We start from the raw sequence: 21,338 nt of genomic DNA on the forward strand, positions 1-21,338 counted from the left end.
GACATCCCTTTATAGGCGGGTGCAGTCTCCTGCAAGGGGATCTCTATTGCCCTTTAAAAGTGCAGGCGGGTTGCCGCCTACACAGTAAAACACATAGCGGCTTTAAAGCAGCTGCTCCGTATTTCACATGAATGCGCTGTCCTGGGGCAGTGCGAGTTTGCGGCAGCCCTGGGGGCAGCGCATTCACCATAATGGGGTGCATTTTTCTTCATTGCACCGGGCGCATCTTTTTAAAGGTGCCCCCGGTGCAATGAAGGAAAATTTGCTCCATGTTTTAATGCGGCCCCTGGATTTTCAGATGAAAATCTTAACTTTTACAGGATATAGGGCCAGATGTACGACCCACCAATTTGTGACTCACAAATTGTGTCGCATTTGCGCTTCGCAATTTGCGACTCGCAAACTGGGATGTACAACAGTGTCTCAGACACTGCCTGCGATTCCCGATGGGGTCGCAAATTGCATGCCTCATGAATATTAATGAGGCTGTTGCAATTTGTGACACCATTGGGTATGGCTAGCACTACCAGGGATGGTGGCCTACTGAGGTCAGCAGACCACTATGTCGTGGACTGCTGTTAAATAAAGCAGTTTTTCTTTTTTTTTAAATGCATCCCGTTTTCCTTAAAGGAAAATGGGATGGATTTAAAAAAGGAAAATTAAACTTTTAGTTTAATTTTTTAAGGGCAGGCAGTGGTCCCTGGGACCACTGCCTGCTCTTAAAAAATATTTACGCACCCATTCACAAAGAGGAAGGGGTCCCCTGGGGACCCCTTCCTGTTTGCAAATGGTTTACCACCCTTTTGAAATTAGAGTGGTAAACTGCAAGTGTTTTGCGGCCGCAAAACAACAGTACATGGCATGGTGACTCAATATTATGAAGGGACGCCCCTTCCTAATAGCGGGAGTCGCAAATGCTATTTTGCGAGTCAGTGACTCGCAAAATAGCATTTGTACATGCCTGGAGCCTTTTTTGCAGTCGCAAACGGGCCGATCTCCCGTTTGCGGCCGCACAAAATGGTTGTAGATCTGGCCCATAATGTTGCATTTACTTTTGTTTAGCACTGAAAATGGTTTTGTAGAGATAATCTTTGCAGAAAACAGACATTCGTGTAGGCCTTCATTAAAATTCCACACCTGTTCATTGGGGTTTCTTTTGCTGAAAGTGGTCCCGCTGACAAAGCGGGAACTCTTTCCACAAAGAAATGTGATGGTCGGTCTACAATACTGGATTTTTAATTCACAGGCAGTAGGAGACAGGTTAACAGTCCTTTTTTCATTACCACAAAGGCCCATAGACACAGAGGAAAGATGGCCAATGCAATCATATTTTATAATTTGTTGTACTAGCAGCCCATAATGGACGTAAGGAAGAGCTGTAGTGCTGTTTTTTTGATGTATGCATGCCGCTCTCTGGCCAGGCTGAATGAAGAGCAGCTAACGCAGGTGTTATGGGGGCTTGAGGAATGCAAGGCCTTCACCCCTCTATCTGTCCCATACCTTCTCTAGGTTCAACATCCTGAGAAAAAATTCTGGAAACTGGCACTTATTTATTTGCAAATGGAACACTCACCACCTGATTTGGCAGCCACATTGCTGGGTTCCTTTCGCAGCGTCCGATTCTGATCATTCGACAATCTTGTGCCTTAGACTATTGGGAGTCTCGTTCCATATCTGTTATATTTCAGGTTAGTTAGGTGGATCGTGTTGATAGGTGAACAGGTGAAAACTCTGGGTTGAACATAGTTGGGTGCTGGGTTTATTATGGTAGTCTGGGCCTCTGTTTGAGTCGGTCCTGTGAATAATGGACAGCATACTGAATGTGAGCCCTAAAGACAGTAAAAAGATGCTTACTCTAGCTTTTAGCCCAAAGATTAATCTGGCTGATGTTTGTAAATTATGGGGTGTGGATGTCAACCATGTTGCAGTATTTAAACTAGTCGAAGACAAATTATTGCAACTCAACGGGTGGTTTAGAGCTGCAGCAGGGTTTTCTGAATATCGGTGGTTGGAAGTACATGCTCTTAACCTTTAACCCCTTGAGTGCCCCGCCCTTTCCCCGCCCTGTGCCGGACCTTTCATTAGCGGGCGGGGTTCATGACGAGATAGTCTCGTCATGGGCACAGCGCAACCGCGGCCCATGACGAGACCATCTCGTCATGGGCACTCCAGAGGTTTAATAATCCTTTAGATACATGAGCGAGCTCAACCATTTGCACCTTTGACTCCCAAGATCTGCTGACACTGCTGGGTACAGGTAACTTTCCTTCTTGCATCAGTATACAACATCTAGACATTCTCTAGCATTGTCTTCATGCCACAATCCATCTTCAAGCCTAGATCCTAGACAGAAATTTAGCCTCTGGCTTTATTCATTTAATATTTTTCTTACTGCTGCCTGGAAGTTCTGCCCATGGGGTGTAACTGCAACAAATGATGGACAGAATGCTGAATGATTCAAACATTCTCCCCCAGTCAAGAGATCTGGGTAAAACCCATCGTTCTTTTGCCCACTACGCCACCCCAGTTTGAACGCAGCTATATGCAAATCAGTCTTGACCCTGTGCCTCATGGGAACAGTCCAGGCCAAATTGCCAAGCCAGGTCCTCCCTAGACTGGAAACATGCATCCTGGGACCAGATTCGGGATATGTCACCCTTCATCAGCAAGGCTAGCTTAAATCCAGTGGCACAGTGAGCAAGAGACCCATGTCTGGGCCTACCCTTCCCACTTGGGGCAAAAAGTGTAACTGCAACAAATGATGGCCGGAATGCTAAATGATTCAAACATTCTCCCCCAGTCAAGACATCTGGGTAAAATCCATTGTTCTTTTGCCCACTATGCCACCCCAGTTTCGACCCAGCCATATGCAAATCAGTCTTGACCCTGTGCCTCATGGGAGCAGTCTAGACCGAACTGCCAAGCCATGTCCTCCCTGGACTGGAAACAAGCATCCTGGGACCTGTTTCGGGGTATGCCACCCTTCATCAGCAAGCAAAAGACACTCAATTGATGGACAGAATGCAGAACAATCAAAACATTCACCCCCAGTCAAGCGATCTGGGTTAAATTCAGCATTCTTTTGCTCACCATGCCACCCCAGTTTAGACCTGGCCATATGCAAATCAGTCTTGACCCTGTGCCTCATGGGAACAGTCCAGCCCGAACTGCCAAGCCAGGTCCTCCCTGGACCGGAAACAAGCATCCTAGGACCGGTTTCGGTGTTTCACCCTTCATCAGCCAGGCTAGCTTGAATCCAGTGGCACAGTGAGCAACGGACCCATGTCTGGGCATACCCATCCCACTTAGGGCAAAAAGTGTAACTGCAACAAATGATAGACGGAATGCTGAATGATTCGAACATTCTCCCCCAGTCAAAAAATCTGGGTTAAATCCATCGTTCTTTTGCCCACTACGCCATCCCAGTTTGGACCAAGCCATAAGCAAATCTGTCTTGACACTGTGCCTCATGGGAACAGTCCAGGCCGTTTTAGGTTGAGCCTAGCTATGCAGCGCATGCACTGCTCACTTTGTGAGGCATGCAGTTTTCAGTATAGTGTGGAAGCTTTGTGGAAGCTCCGCCCACTCTCCACCCATCTTTTTCATTGGCTTAGGTCCTAAATGCTGCCTTCCGATTGGTTTTAGGCTTGTTAGTCCCTCCTCATGACAGCCATGTCCTCATTTGTATCTTTCCATGGCTACTGGCCCCTTTAATCCAAACACTATTTTCTTCCCTGTCTCCCCCCCCTTTGTTCGAGCCTTCTCCTGTTTCAAATGCAATAGGTCTTGTGTAAATGCGAGTCCTATAGCATTGAAAATGCGTGTCATATGGTAAGCACTGTAGTGAAGGCAGCGTTTTAGATACATACATTGCTATTTTTGCATAAGCGCCTTCGATGTTAGAAACGCCATCTTGCCACTTTTGATGCTTTTGCACACGACACTGCCGATACATGTTGTTATTTGAAAACTGCTTGCTTGCCTTTTCTTCACATGAGAACTGTCTGTTGTTCACATCCCTAGACGTGCACTGCGGCCTTGGTCTGAACATTGTGTGCAGAAACAGTCTGAGCCACCAAACAATGTATGTTTTTTTAGTTCCGGTTGATCGGCCCATGCTCTAGCCATAACACGCACACAGCTGCAAATATCTGAAAGTCGAGAGCCTTTAATATGGCCTTCGCTAGTATGCATTCAATTTCAAGCATGTGCCTCTATAAGCATTTCATTAGATTCATATAGTACGCGGACTTGCAGCATTTTTATCCGTTCTTCCACCAATTTAATTTTAGTCGATAAATTGCTTTTTCATTAAAAGAATGCTATTTATCTTGGGTAACATGAATTCGGCTGAGGCACGTATTCAATGCTACAACGAAGTCTTCCTTCTATGTCTAAACAATGAGAACCAATCAAAAGACCACTAAGCATGCCGACGCATAACACGTCAGCACCAACGAGACTGGAAGCGCAGAAGAAACTGACAGACCAACGCGGAAGAAACCGATCGAAAAACGCAGGTATGCCCCGCTGCCACATCTTCGCACCAACGAGTACGAAGACACGTTTTCCCCAGTTAACTCGAGTTTCAATCCTTTACAGCTCTGAGGATAATCCAACACGGAGACAATATGATTACCTAAAACTTAGCGTACAGAAGAGATGCGCCCCCAATCGGCTCCACAATAAGGTAACTAATGCAATTTTCTCAAACAACTTTTCCAGATAAATGCCGCTGTTATCAATAATGTTTCCCTCAATATACTAAACAGACTCCCATACTCTATCCCCAGCACTCAAGTGAGGATCACTCCAACTCATCAGAAAAAACCGTCCCCATTCCGTCTTCCACACAGACAAGTAAGCCATTTCTCAAATTAAGTGCGTATCTATGAGTCAGACTCTAATGGATGTTATTACACCACTTTTCTCACTCTTTTTCACCCAGGTTTCCCCTCTATTCCAAAACGCTTGTCTCCATTCAAACCAAGGTAACTTTATTCCTACAGAAATTAACAATCTATTCAAAGAGGTACAGGGGTCCTTTTGAGACTTACACAGGCTTCTCCTTCCTTACCTTACAGGTCCTGATGAGAGGCCCAGCTAACCAAGGGTCTCGAAACGCGTAGACCTTGTATAATGACCACAAGAACTAGAAAAATCTACAAATAAGAATCATTCATAGATATACATGTTTTTCTGAATGTTCTATTTCTGTGGTCCAAACAGAAAAGACTGTAAAATACGTTGTTTTTTTGTGTTCACTTCCTGATCAAAATAGCCTGCGTGAACGTATGAGTGGACAAGAGTGTTTGGTATGTGAGATCAGCATGTTAGCTGCGAGCGAATAATCGGTGTGGTGTTACTTTTTCAAACTTTTTTTGTGTATTGTGATTCTCTTTTTAAAAAAAATTGCTTCGGCAATAGGAAGGTCTAAAATATCTAAAGAAATATTATTAAATACTGATTAATTCAAGCAAAAGAAAAGTCTTTGACACTTTTTGTTGCATTCTCAAAATGTGTCCTCTTAAATAATATGGAGTTTGAAGACTTAGCGCAGTACTAGCAGTGTTACTGTTCAATTTAATATTGCAGTTAGCATGCATTAGACACACATTCTGGAGAAGAACTTTTCCAGGCGCAGAGCAAAGCTGATCCTGTGATGTGCTTTACCTAAGCTGATCTTTACGGTATGGGGTTCCCCATTCAAACCTAGAGGCCTTCTATTAGTCTAATAATACTAGCTTGCTAGCGAAGGGAGGGTGGTTGTATTCCACTATCATTTGAAATATGATTTCTCCCTTCATTTTCTATGCTATTGTAACAATGCTGATGGTTTTAATTTTAATCATTTGTCTGCTTATGTTAGCCAAAGTACTGCATCTTAGGACACGTAGTTTATAAAATAAACATTTTAAACTTTACAGTGTCTCTGATTACTCTTGTTGTGGACTGATATGAGAATAATAACGAACAGGTATTTCTGATTCCCACCATTCCTGAGAGTACTCTAAGTCGCTTGTTCTGGGTTGTCTATACATTGGGATCTCCGAGAGGATACGGAGGACGAATGGGACACTGATGCTAGTCGGATAAGGGGTTCTAGGTACTGAGGTGAGTTTTTGGTACACTGCAATTCACTAAGGTCCTGGTTTCCTGCGCACAGTTCTGTGTATGAGCAGAATCCCTGCAACATGGCACACCTAACGTTTGGTCTTTTGATTTGAAACGCCTTGGTAGTGCTTATATTAGTCCACGACACCCTCACTCTTGTTTCCGGATAGCGGGAGTGACAGTTTTAACCTACCTGTTTGTACGATAGGTTCCTGCAAGCTTGTTAATTAAAAAGGTTTTTATATTTCTGAACCCTTGTGCTACTGTAATATCCATTGTTGTTCTTCTCTGTGTCCTTATGGCGGTTGATATTGCGGTGTCATTTGATGCAGTTTAGGGTGCCGGACGATGGGATGGCTGTTATTTTTGTGGTGAGTGCCAATGCAGCATACCCCTACGAGTTGTTTTACTCTTGGGTGACTATGCCAGCGGTGAATGCGGATGATGATACGTTTCACTCCTATACTCCCACACGGCTCCCAGCAAACTATACGCCATATAGGACGCAAGAAATTCCTATTTCGGCTTGGCAGCATCGCATTTGGTTTAATGGCGCCCTTCCCCATGCGGTTACACCGGTTAGAATGGGCCCTTTGTCAATTCCAGGGGCCACTTGGCCGGTGCGGGCCGGATTTACACCTCATCCTCGTTATTTGAATGTTGCGGTAGATGAGCTGCGTGTCCTACATACAGCGCTGATTACTGTATATAGGGCTTGAGTGTAATACGTTTCGCGCAACGTACAGGTGGGGGCACCTGCTGTTGCGGGACAGCCAGCTGGCCAGGCTGGGGTTGTTATAAGTTCGCTCATGGTTAATTCGGTGATGGGCAAGCGCCCCCAAAATAAGGACGATTTGCCTTATTGGCTTGCTGAGAAATTTGACCAGCTGAAAGCAGTGTTTCCGCACTCTACTCCTGTGGAGAAACACAGGATCCTCACCATTAGTTTGCAGAAAGACTTAGTCCCAGAGGTGTCCGACTGTGACAACTGGGGTAAGGTTTTTGCGGCGGTCTACTCGAAGTGCTTTGGCACCCCATCTATGGCAGTGCTTCCCTCCGTAATCAAACGTGTTCAAGATCAACACGGTCCGGAGGCGGCGGTCGAGTTGGGAATGCGGTTTGTCGGTGTGTTCGACGTAGTTGCCACTCTCGTCCTTGGTAATCTCAAGGGAGATGCGGTACAATTTCAAGTGGCTAATGGCTTAGCCCGCGTGGATGAGCTCGATAAGCCACGAGAGTTGCCTAAAATTATTGCGGAAGCCTATAGAACTATTGGCCGCAGTAGTTTAGGGATTAAAGCAACTATTGTCATTCCAGACTTAATACAGCAAACTAAGGTGAGTTCGTCTGTCCAAGACGATCGTCCAACTTTTCCTAAACAAAATTGTCGAACAAAGAAACAGGGAAAGCAGCAACAGAAACAGGGGTCTCGTCCTGTCTCTCCAGTACAGGTGACTGGTGAACGCATTTGCGCGATCGCACTAGTATTAGGTCACCTGATAGATTTCAGGTTACTGAACAACGTTCTCCTCGTTCTTCACAGGAAACCTCGGTCTCACAGTCCAGTGGTGGAGAACGAGGCAAAGGTCAGGGTGCCCAACAAGGTCGTGAGCAACCCGGTCAGCCTGACGGTAAAGGCAAGCAGGACGAGTTTGCACGTCAACGACCCCCTTTCAGAAGAAGAAAGTTGCTGCACTAACAGCGAGGTATGCCACAGAGAGTGAGAACGCAGCTACGGAACCTGACATGGGCACTGCTCGACAGCACAGCGGAGGTTACAGTAGTGCGGCAAGCACTGCGTCCATATCTGGAGGCGACAGCAACTGAAACGTTCATAACTGCAGAAACTGCTGACACTAGAGTGGCTCCCCCTGACTATATGACATAGCCCTCCTAATTGAAGGTGACATACAACGTACAATACTTCCTATGATATTCTCTTAGCGGAGGCAGACTGGCCCCTGGCTTTCATTTTGGATGCTCCTAGAGGGGAGGAGGCGATCCTCCCGTCCTTTGCGCACACAGTGCCAAAGGCGCACGCTGAAAGGTTTGCCGAGGAGTGGGCTCAGGTGCTTGCTCCGGCTTTGTATCGTACTCAAGTTGGCTGGGATAAATTGTCTCCAAGCCATGAGATTCCCCTACAGTCTATGCCCCAGCCACAGCCTCAATATCCCATGCGCCGCGAAGCTAGATCTCACGTCGCAGAAACCTTGAGCAATTGGAATATCAGGGTGTTATTGAAACATGTGTGTCACCAATGAATAATCCTTTATTCACTGTAACGAAGCCTGATGGGTCGTACCGCCTAGTTTTGGATTACCTTTTTTGTAAAGCGAAAACCTCTGATACCATTGATCACACTTTTTACTTGTCTCAGCAAGCCTTTCTTTACACACATTAAAATAAGGCACATTGTTACCCCTACAGGAGAAAGATGTCCATTCGGAACCACACATGAGCCCTGATGAAGACCTCTTGAATAAAACACAGGTCCACTTTTACCACAGGTCGAAACGCGTCGGCTAACTGATAACGAGACTTACTTGGGATAGCAGTCAGACACCTTCGTCCCCAGGAGAACAAAAGCAATACATCTAGTCAATGCCCTGCATAACGGACTTTGAATACTGCTCTCTGACCCTGCTTAGGACCAGAAAGTAATTTACGTAGAGGCAAAAACAAGTTTGAGTTCCCACGTTTTACAAAAAAGAGGGATATCTGAGTGCAGTAGATATAATTTCCTCATGTTTTGTCTATATTTGTAGATTCGTCATTTAGTTAGTGTATCATATGTAAAGTAATCCCTCAATGTTTGCATAAAGTTTTGTGTATGTTTTATGTAAAGGACATGTACTTGACACAGTGAAGAAGTGTTCTTTTCGCTTCAAAGAAGTTAAGTTTTGTACAAAAGAGATAAATACTCGCAGTCAATAAATAGGCTTGCTGAGACAAGTAAAAAGTGTGATCAATGGTATCAGAGGTTTTCGCTTTACAAAAAAGTATTACTTGATTCCGGCCTCTGACAACCTCATAGAATACCCCCCTCAGTTTCATATCCCCATAGTTTTGGATTACCGGCATTTGAACTCTCATTGCCGGACGTGTGCTGTACAGAATACCCACAGTTGCTCCATCAAAAGTTTCTATTTTTGCTGTTTGGTTTAAAAGACATTTTTAAATTCCCCTTTGGACTTACATTTGGCTGGTGCTCATATGTATTTTTTTGTATATGTCCATTGGATTTATGGTGGTATATTTTCGTCTTGTGAATGGACACTACCTAAAGGAAAGATCTACAATTAGACTAATTGATGGAACTTTGGCCCCCTACTCCTCATCTCACATCATGAAGAGGGACCAGACTTTTGTGAAAATTACTGCCTGGCCAGTGTTAGATGGGATTGTGTGGGGTGCTGTTAAATTTCAAATTCATGGACCCACTGAAGTTTTTAATGTTCCAAATGTTCTTCGTGATTCTATGGGTGATGTTGTGAAACAAAACATCCGATCTGATAATTGGGACGTTCAGGCCATAGAGACACTGTTTTCTGATTTGAAATATTATGCCGCATTTGATGCTGAAGATTTGTATTTAGATACTGCTAATTATGGGGAACTGTTTTGCTATCAACATTATGGCAATCATTTCCTACATAAAGCCAATACATTTCGAAATTTCGTAAATTATACACAATGGGATCATTGTCCGACGCCTATGCAAGGCAGCTCCGCAACATTGGTAAACAAATTCGCATATTTTACTGATTTCAATGTTTCAAAACATGCCGCCTTTTATTTTGAAGTGGCAGCAGAATCTGCTTCGAAGGTTAGGCTGACACACACTAAATTGTTGTATTCCAAATCCTTTATGGATGATTTGGCGATCAGGGGTTATGATCTGTGGAAAGCTACTATTGATCTTAAATCTGTTTGGGGTTCTAAGCCATGGCAGGTACAAGGTACAGAAGCTCTGCATCGTGCCTGCCTCATCCCAAACCACATGTTGTTTTTGAATTCTACTATCTTTCAAACAACCTGCTTTGGATTGGCTACTTCTAAAAAGCTCAATTCCCCCTCTATTCCGGATCTGGGTGCTTATCCAAAATTGGGATAATCATGCTGATCTGTCCCTTGATGCGTTGCAGTTATACATTAAGAATTCATCCTTCAATATCTCCAAATTAAATCCGGAAGGATGGTTGACTTGGCAGACGAGCTCAGATTCCTGTCAACATCGTTTTCTGGGTCTACAACCTGGATATACACAGGTTCGCGTTGACCCCCGCTTTGAATCTTCTCATTCTGTTACTACCTACTCTGTAGGGAAGTTATGGCAATCTTGGCTGCAACATTCCACCTTAGCATCTGTTAAACTTCATTTATCTAAATTACATGACAAAATAGATTTGAATGATTTTGTTAAGGGTCCTGTAGGTGGAAGGTCCAAAACATGGGTGTTTGCTGTTTATAACGAAGTTTGGAAATTATCTCAAATTGAAGCAGCTTCCAGATTGAGAGCCACTGATCAAGCCAATTTGGAAAAAGTGCTAGCTGTTATCGATAATAGCATTAACACCCTTTCTTCCAAGATTTACACACTAGATAATATTGTTTCATCTGTTGTTGATATTGTGCAGGATGATATGTCTGTTTTGTATCTTGGTCAGAATCAGTTACGTTCTATAATGCAGTTTGCATGGACTTTGCAGACGTTGAAGGCTGGGAAAGTCCCCTGGAACCACATGAATACATCGTCTTTATTCCTTCCCTTTAATCTGACTGCGAAAGAACAATTCATGTCCATGAAAGATGCAACATACTCATTACTGCATATTGAAAAGTTAGAACATTTGCCTTTCTCTGTGGCCGAATTGAACTCCGCGGTGTGGCTTATCCACGGGTTAATCACGTTACCATTTCCTTTGTTTAAATTCGGTTTGTGTATGAAACATTAGGCCCTAGGCGGATATGAACCGCTGGGTACGACTTTCCTACATGAAGTTTGGTCACTCCCATTTACATATAGGTGCATGAGAGAAGGTAAAGAAGTTTATTTGAAAGGTGAGGACTGCACTTCCACACCTGATCACTCAGTAGTATGTAGGCACATCCAATTGCACGGCGCGTGCAACGTTCAGGCACCAAATTTAGCACGCGTCCTGAAGGGGATTCCAGTGCCAGCTACTACACCCTCTTTCACTTTGCTAGCTAACGGTAGTTATTTGCTTTTAAATAACGAGCCTTGCTGTGAGATGCTAGTGGGAATTCCCTACATTTTGACTGTATCACAGAGAGTAGTCTGCTGTAAGAATGTCCTTTTCCCACCCCGCCTGGGTGACTGGATGTATCCATCTGGCCTTCCATTCCAACCTTGAAAGCAGAGTTCAACAAGATGAGCAGAATAAGGGCTCTATTGTCTCAAAAAGAAGTCGCCCTGACTTCTTCCCGTGAAACATTTGTCCTTCATGTGGCAAACACCCGCACCGAGGTGCATGCTCTTTTAAATACTGATGTCCCACTTCATTTTGGTGCCCTGATTCAAACTATATTTAATGCCTCGTCAACAACTGGCTTGGCACATTTTTTCAAAATTGTGGGCTCCGGCCTCGTAACCTCCTTCCAAACTATTTTTGGTGTGATACCGGCATTTTTTCATTCTATTTTTTCCAGCGTCTTTGGCGAGCTCCCGTTGATGCTCGCCCTCAAGGCTGGTGTGCTGTTGTTGGTCTGCTTACTGCGCAATGGCTGTACAGTTTGTGTCACACGACAGCCTGTCTCGGCTGCTCCATCTTCGTAACCGGATGCATGAATATTATGGAACATTACCACTGACCACTCTGAGTATAGCCTAGGATTGTCCTTCCGGTTTTCCTACTTTACGTGCGTGCAATCTGTTTTTCATTGCCTAGATTGTCCTTTCGAATGGGCTCTGGATTTGTGCTTGTCAAACTCGGTGTCTCCGACTCCGGATTATGATCGACTGATGAGTCCCTTAGTGGCTCATGAGTTGAACTGTTCTGGTGTCAGGATTATGGCCTGTGGAGCGGCACATGGAGTCCTAGGGAATTGGGAAATCGGTACGGCTGCATATGACTTCTTGGCAAGAAGTTATCTTGAAGAACACGCAAGTTGTCCTCTGATTGTGCTAGAGGCTCCAGTTGTCGAGGAACATGTATGTTCATTTACCTTGCTAGACTGGATGGCGGAAACTTTTACAGACCATTCCAATGACTTCCTCTTGGAAGCTGTCGCTACTTATTGTGCTTACACATTGATGGATTAACTTGGATGTCGTCCAACTTTCCTGGTACGACCCGCACACACATTTTTTTTTGTTTTGATTCGTCATTTGGGCTCGTTGAGCCTTTACAAGATGTTATGATTTTCCATTTCTTTTTTTCCCCTTCATTTTTTTCGCGTTTTTTTTTTCTTCGAACTTTCACTGCCCTTTATATGGATTTCCAATACATGCACTTAGTTCCGTTCCATCGAACTTGAACTCTGCGTTCCTTGATTGTATCCCTAATTGTTCGTGGTCCGCTCAAGGGGGCGTGTAGTGAAGGCAGCGTTTTAGATACATACATTGCTATGTTAGCATAAGCGCCTTCGATGTTAGAAACGCCATCTTGCCACTTTTGCTGCTTTTGCACACGACACTGCAGATACATGTTGTTATTTGAAAACTGCTTGCTTGCCTTTTCTTCACATGAGAACTGTCTGTTGTTCACATCCCTAGACGTGCACTGCGGCCTTGGTCCGAACATTGTGTGCAGAAACAGTCTGAGCCACCAAACAATGTATGTTTTTGAGTTCAGGTTGATTGGCCCACGCTCTAGCCATAACACGCACACAGCTGTAAATATCTGAAAGTCGAGAGCCTTTAATATTGCAGTTTGCATGCATTAAACATACATTCTGGAGAAGAACTTTTCCAGGTGCAGAGCAAAGCTGATCCTGTGATGTGATTTACCTAAGCTGATCTTTACGGTATGGGGTTCCCCATTCAAACCTAGAGGCCTTCTATTAGTCTAATAATACTAGATTGCTAGCGAAGGGAGGGTGGTTGTATTCCACTATCATTTGAAATATGATTTCTCCCTTCATTTTCTATGGTATTGTAACAATGCTGATGGTTTTAATTTTAATCATTTGTCTGCTTATGTTAGCCAAAGTACTGCATCTTAGGACACGTAGTTTATAAAATAAACATTTTAAACTTTACCGTGTCTCTTGTTGTGGACTGATATGAGAATAATAACGAACAGGTATTTCTGATTCCCACCATTCCTGAGAGTACTCTAAGTCGCTTGTTCTGGGTTGTCTATACATTGGGATCTCCGAGAGGATACGGAGGACGAATGGGACACTGATGCTAGTCGGATAAGGGGTTCTAGGTACTGAGGTGAGTTTATGGTACACCGCAATTCACTGAGGTCCTGGTTTCCTGCGCATAGTTCTGTGCATGATCAGAATACCTGCAACAGCACCATGACGTTTTTGTCCTGTGTAGGCTGAGGTCTTCCAGCCAGTAGAGGGAGCTGTGCCAGCTCTGCTATTCAAGCCGCCTACTCTCTTGCACTTTGGCTCGCTTTCCATGTCTGACTTTTCCTCGTTTGCACAGTCTGCATCAAGGCATAGGTCCCTCCCTGTGCTCTCGGCAGGGGCTGTCGTGAGTGGGGCTGCCGCATGTGGCAATGGACTCCCGTGCTGGGCTGCAGCGTGGGGGAGCCAGGGGCTGCGCTGGGGGCTCTCCAGCTCAGGGAGGCGGTCAGGCCCAGAGGGCACAAAAGCAGCTGCCCGACATTCCGACTTCAAACTGCAGACCATCACCATCGGCTTCCGCGGGGTAGGCAAGACCAGCCTGATGGAGAACTTCACCGAGGGTAAGAGCAGCTCCCAGCCCCGCTCAGTGCAGACCGAGACAGTTATCCCACTAATAAATGCTAGTCTGACCCGGCCTTCCCACTGCCGTGCATTAACATAGGGGTAGATTTTGGAAACTTGCTGGTCTTATTTATTACTGCTGAGCATTGTCAAAGGGTGCATTAAGTTCAATTAAAAATGAAAATGTAAAAATAAAAAGTCAGTGTGCGGATTGACGTGGCTAACAGACTTGCGGTTTCGGGCCATTCAGTGCTTGAGAAGTATTTTAACTACAATGCAGTGCGCTGCGTGTGGGCAGATGCCCACCAAATGGGCAAGTGTGCTGCCCTGGCACCAGGCCGCAAGAGCTCGCGCAGGACTGCTGGGTCTAAAAAAAGTCTCACGGTGGCATGCGTGCCCACTGAGCTGTCATCGCCCAGAGAGGTCTGTTTCTTTCTGATGGAAATCTCTCCTTTGAAAAGCTGCTACTAGCCCTGAAGTGTTTTAGGGTTCAGCTTGACATCATCTTCACGGTGCTCTGAACAGTGATATTCAGAATAAGAAAATGTAATTCCTCGCCCCTGTGCCTTTGGTCACACATCTCAACGTCCCGGGGACAGACTGCAAGTATATTTCAGCTTGCATGCTAGTTTCACCTAACCTTGCTATGCAGACCTAGGCTAGAACAACCGAGCAAGGGTAATCTCCTGGTAACTTTAAGGGCAGGCCAGGAAGGGGCCAGGGGGTTTCTTGTGGGGCCAGCTATTTAAGGGATCCAGTACAGAGGGGAACGCGAGAGAGCAGCACAAAAGTGTCATATAGAAATCAACATGATTTGCAGCTGCGAATAAATTATGCTCTTGTGTACTGTGAGTGACCAAGAAAAGCTGAAGAAGTTTTTTATAGGAGTTTCTCGTCGTTCCCGTGAAACTGGCTATGCTCAGACAGTACACTACGGGGCTCGTATTACCATTTCAGGGCTCCTTTTAAATGCCTGTCCACAGGGACGGACTGGGAACTGAAAGCTGCCCTTGCAAATTTTGACAGACCAGCCCCCATCCGGCACATAGCGGGCGAGCGCAGCAAGCGAGCCCGACTGCTAATAGGGGATTTAGGGGGGGTTCTCCCCCCAACAAAATTTTGGAAAACAACAGACCAAAATGGTGAATTTTACAGCACATTTTTCATTACATATTCAATTGTATCAACTTTCAAAGCACAGTAAATAGTAGATGATGACCTTAAAGCGCACCAGGTTACCAAGTGGGGGAAAAAAAGTAGGGGAACTGTGGGCGGAAAATCAGAGGGTGGGAACAACCCAAGGATTGGATCAGTGGGCAGAGCCAGAGGTGTGGCAAGAATGCGCAAACATCCCAATTTTTTGTATTTGTTTGGCATTTCACTGCCCAGTTTAATCAACCAATGGATACACATGATTATTTAAAGTTATAATGAGTTATTGACATTAAAATACATTCACAAAGTGGGATATGCTTTTAATCACAGAATGTCCCAAATACGATAAAATGTGGAAGCACAAGCCATTTATCGCCGAGCCATGGAGTTTCTGTCATCAGCACTTCTCCCTTTTTCCACAACAGCAGTTCAAACATGAATGGCAAAATATCCTAGTTTGCAAATGTTTTCTATATAATCATGGCTCTGCCGTATTTGCCTCATAATGCACGATCTGCTGCATGATCTAACCATTTAAACTAATAAATTGTTTAAAGCTCAAACATATCAAAAGCTAATAAAAAATGTGACTTGTGTTGCTGCGGAGTGGATGGTTAATTGCAAAGGTTGACTGGTCACCTTTCTCACTGCTGCAATTGTATGTTCCACTGGTACTAATGAGGCAAAATCTTTCCAGAGACTGTTAGCATGTGTACAAATGTCAAAAATAATAAAATATCAGAAAACATACTGCATTACGCTGTAGCCTTTTTTTAATGCATAATTTAGTCAACACTGCGGCATCATTTTGTCCTCCTTTGCTGCAAGATTCCAGTGGCCCCAAAGCAGGCAGCACATATTAAAAGTGCTTTTGCATGAAGCAGAGGCACTGTGAAGTTTGGGAACTTAGTCTGGTGTGCGTGCAAATCCTGCATTGCCGAACCCTGATGAGTTGCAGTAACTACTTCTGAAACAAAGCCAATGGAGGTACCTATGGGTGAGGCAGACTGCCCTCAAGGGCAGGGCCGGCCTTAGCACTGGTGGTGCCCTGTGCATTAATGTTTGTTTTTGCCCCCCAATGACCACCTCCGCCATGGATTCTCCCACTACCACCCTTTAACAGTGCCCCTCAAGTTACCATAACCACACTCTGTCTCAGATGCATTTCGGATAATCAAAGACTGGGGGAAAAAACATAACGCTCTAGTTTATACCTTGCAATGTGTATGCAGCTCTTAGATGACAGTCAATAGCTCACTGTTCTATGTTAGGATTTTAACTTATTAACTGCAACTAACAATAGGGTCTCTCTGACAAAAGCAGTAGCCCACTGACCTATTTACATTATGTGTACTTTGTGATCTGCATGGTACATGTTCTTTGCAGCAGGCACATTAACCATCTGAGCTACCTTTCCATGAGCCAAAATGTCCACTAGACAAAATTCCAATCTCTCTCTAAGAAAAACATTAAACACCAGAGTCATCATGACATTTATATTGATGCCGAAAATTGCTGGAGGCCAGGAAGGAGGCAGCAAGCGCTTTTAAAACCTTAACACACTTGCAAACATAATGCCTCCACCCAAAGTCAGCACCCGGTGCAGTCACACAGGTTGCACTGCCCTGGAGCTGGCCCTTCTCAAGGGTCCTGTGACCTCAGTGACAGAGTCACTGTTGTTCTAGGGTGTGCTGCTTCATAGGCCTGCCCACAAGACTGAAGTTGAACTTCAGTATGGATTGTGGTGGACACGCCTTGAAGGTTAAACCACACTTGCCAATGCTAGGGTCCACCTGCTGGTGCTACGGCACCAGGGCTTCTAAGGTCTTGCGAAGCTTTCTAAGGTCTAGCATGGGATTGTGCTCTCAGGAGAGTGGTCTGATTGACTGTTTATTAAGGCTGAACCTGGTTCACCAGTTCCAAATTCAGCAGCTCTGGCCATAGTGCCACATCCTCTCCCCCACAGAACACCATACTGCCCCACTGAGAAAAACTCACACTGCCTTCAATTACAACCTAATTTTTCCTGGCTATAGACACCTGGCGCACTAGACAAGAGCAATATGTGGCCTACAAAAAAAAGGTAACAACATCCTGGAAAAGCAAACACTCATAGGGAATGCAAAATTAGCAAACCATGTGAAATGTAAGCAGGAACAACATGGTTAGCTTAGCGCTTTTACACTCACTATACAGAAATCAGCGAGTGCTTTTGCCTGAAAAGTTGAGGACATGACTACAGGGCCCTGAATGGACCCATTTCAATGCCCATTGCTTATATCCTTACAAAATGTAAGCAGTATGGTAAAAAAGACCACATCCCTGGACGCAGAGCCGCAGATGCAGATGCATTTCGGATAATCAAAGACTGGGGGAAAAAACATAACGCTCTAGTTTATACCTTGCAATGTGTATGCAGCTCTTAGATGACAGTCAATAGCTCACTGCTCTATGTTAGGTTTTTAACTTATTAACTGCAACTAACAATAGGGTCTCTCTGACAAAAGCAGTAGCCCACTGACCTATTTACATTATATGCACTTTGTGATCTGCATGGTACATGTTCTTTGCAGCAGGCACATTAACCATCTGAGCTACCTTTCCATGAGCCAAAATGTCCACTAGACAAAATTCCAATCTCTCTCTAAGAAAAACATTAAAAACCAGAGTCATCATGACATTTATATTGATGCCGAAAATTGCTGGAGGCCAGGAAGGAGGCAGCAAGCACTTTTAAAACCTTAACACACTTGAAAACATAATGCCTCCAACCAAAGTCAGCACCCGGTGCAGTCACACAGGTTGCACTGCCCTGGAGCTGGCCCTTCTCAAGGGTCCTGTGACCTCAGTGACAGAGTCACTGTTGTTCTAGGGTGTGCTGCTTCATAGGCCTGCCCACAAGACTGAAGGTGAACTTCAGTATGGATTGTGGTGGACACGCCTTGAAGGTTAAACCACACTTGCCACTGCTAGGGTCCACCTGCTGGTGCAAAGGCACCAGGGCTTCTAAGGTCTTTTATTTGCAAATAAAAGACCTTAGCCTGCCTCGACCTCACCTAGGCTCAGAGTCAGTGTCTGGCCGCGCACACATTTTCCCCAATGCGCATGAGCCCCTGATGAGCCCTGCCCCCTGATCATCACTACCACTCTACCAGGCAGCAGACCCTCACCCCACCCTAAAAACACACAGGCGCGCAGACGCGGAGGCGGTGACATCTGCGCGCTGCAGCCGTCATCATCAAGCAGGCTCTAAGATCAGGCGGCAGGCCGTCCGCCCTACTCATTATAATTTATTAAACAAACAACACCACCTGACCTGTCACCTGACCATGATGATCATTGATGTGTGTGATATGGGAAAAAGTGAAATTAAATATGTCTTGCATTTACAAGAGTTTGAGCAATTGGCATTGTAAATGACAATGCCTTTTATTTATTTGTTAATTATAAAAACATAAATAAAAGGCATTGTCATGTACAAAGCCAATAGCTTAAACTCCCGCGAATGTGAGATCAATTGCATTGCAAATGCTTGATTTAAATGCATCCTGTTTCCCTTTATGGAAAACGGGATGCATTTAAAAAAGGAAAATGGAACTTTTCAGTTTCATTTTTTAAGGGCAGGCAGTGATCCCTGGGACCACTGCCTGCTCTTAAAAAATATTTACACACACATTCACAAAGGGGAAGGGGGCCCCAGGGGAATTGAAACTTACCTTTACTACAGCTAGGTAAATTCTCATTATACCGCACAGTTTCCCCAGTTTCTAGTTGGGAAACTCAGACCATTACAATGTTTTTGATAATGAAGTCTGCCGGTTGTTTTGTGTGAGAGAAACACATGTATAATTTGCTTCTTGCAGTCTTGGCTGAGGCGCCATATCTACGTAGTTGTACACCAAAGACCGACTCAGGTATCAACTGAAAATCAGAGCATGGAAGGAGACCTTTACCTGCTTTCTAAAGGTAATTAGCCTGGTTTCCAATCCAGACTTTCACATGTGCAGAGTTCCAAAGGGTCATTGCAATATCAGTGGCAAAATTATTTTGAGTCAATTTTTCATTTTAGTGATGGAGGAGATACCTGAAGAGAAGGCTATTTTAAAGAACCGAGACTTCCGCACAAGGGTTTTCACAGTTATTGCCTTTAATTCTGGGGAGGAGGGTCGACTCTATGGACTGAGGCTGCTCTCAGGTGGCAATGATTACAGTCTTGGGGGTGTAGTATGGCTCAAGATTACCAACTAAGTAAATGCATGAACAAATCTCCAAGAGGCCATCCAACTGGAAACGCATACCATGCTGGCCTCTGATTGGATGGATTTGTAACTTGACCAAATAAGCTGTCAAATGACTATAATATATTTTAAATGGCATGAAAGAGAAGCATATCAATAAAGTTTTCTCAATTGTAATATTCTCTCGCTGATTATTAATGGAATGTATTTTGACCGCACATTTGGCATTTCTCAGACCAAAATGATTAATTTAAGAGTCACTGTTGTTCTAGGGTGTGCTGCTTCATAGGCCTGCCCACAAGACTGAAGGTGAACTTCAGTATGGATTGTGGTGGACACGCCTTGAAGGTTAAACCACACTTGCCACTGCTAGGGTCCACCTGCTGGTGCTAAGGCACCAGGGCTTCTAAGGTCTTGCGAAGCTTTCTAAGGTCTAGCATGGGATTGTGCTCTCAGGAGAGTGGTCTGATTGACTGTTTATTAAGGCTGAACCTGGTTCACCAGTTCCAAATTCAGCAGCTCTGGCCATAGTGCCACATCCTCTCCCCCACAGAACACCATACTGCCCCACTGAGAAAAACTCACACTGCCTTCAATTACAACCTAATTTTTCCTGGCTATAAACACCTGGCGCACTAGACAAGAGCAATATGTGGCCTACAAAAAAAAGGTAACAACATCCTGGAAAAGCAAACACTCATAGGGAATGCAAAATTAGCAAACCATGTGAAATGTAAGCAGGAACAACATGGTTAGCTTAGCGCTTTTACACTCACTATACAGAAATCAGCGAGTGCTTTTGCCTGAAAAGTTGAGGACATGACTACAGGGCCCTGAATGGACCCATTTTAATGCCCATTGCTTATATCCTTACAAAATGTAAGCAGTATGGTAAAAAAGACCACATCCCTGGACGCAGAGCCGCAGTACACATTTTGTTTTCCAATCCACACATTGCAGTTACTCCAGGATTGGTGTACTAGTTGCAAGCCCAGGGAAAACAAAGACAAGAAAACAAAAATAGCGCTTCACTGGCAAACTCTGTAAAAGTGACGCTAATGTGTTTGGGTGTAAATAAAATCAATCTGGCCAGCTTGCTAACACTCTGTCTTACTTTATTTAGATATTTTATCATATTTTTAACCTTTTATTCCCGATGCTGCACCTTGGAATCCAAATAACAGAAAAATACGACATTTCCAGCCAAAGTGTTTTTCTTTTTTGGATCCATTTGGGAGCAAATAAAAGAAAGTAGAGGAAAGAGACAGGGGACACACATTGCAACGTGAACTAGACTGTCAATCAGCGCTGCACAGTCACTCAGTCCTGCGGCTTTCAGTGTCAGGGTCGGGCTCCGCGTCGCACCCTCATAAACCCGTGCTGGCTGGAGCGCCAGGCCTGAGCCTGAGGCCAGCCACCACCTCACTCCCTGCTCAAATTCAAATTAAGCAAGCAACAACAACGAACAAAAGCCGGTGTAGTGCCACTGCGCTGCGGAACCTGGCTGTGGCCTAGTAGTACCCCTTGCCCCTTCCTTCCTTCGACCCCTTTTGATTTTGAAATTTCTGGCCCGCCCCAGCCCGGTCGCGAGTCGCGCCCCCCGGCCCCAGGCCCAGGCCCACTGCCTAGACACTACAGTGCCACCACGCCACCCATAAATCAACAGATCTGGCCAGGAAGGAACAAATAGCATAGCACTCACCTGCGGGCGGCACTGGCAGACAGGGGGAATTAACTTATGGGGTGCTGAGCAGCCGCTCTCTTTCCAATACCTGTCTCCCTCTGGCCTCTGAAATGCTTCAGCCTGCCTCGACCTCACCTAGGCTCAGAGTCAGTGTCTGGCCGCGCACACATTTTCCCCAATGCGCATGAGCCACTGATGAGCCCTGCCCCCTGATCATCACTACCACTCTACCAGGCAGCAGACCCTCACCCCACCCTAAAAAC

Source organism: Triturus cristatus, chromosome 5_2 (genome assembly GCF_964204655.1).
Source record: "Triturus cristatus chromosome 5_2, aTriCri1.1, whole genome shotgun sequence".
Classification (NCBI taxonomy): domain Eukaryota; kingdom Metazoa; phylum Chordata; class Amphibia; order Caudata; family Salamandridae; genus Triturus; species Triturus cristatus.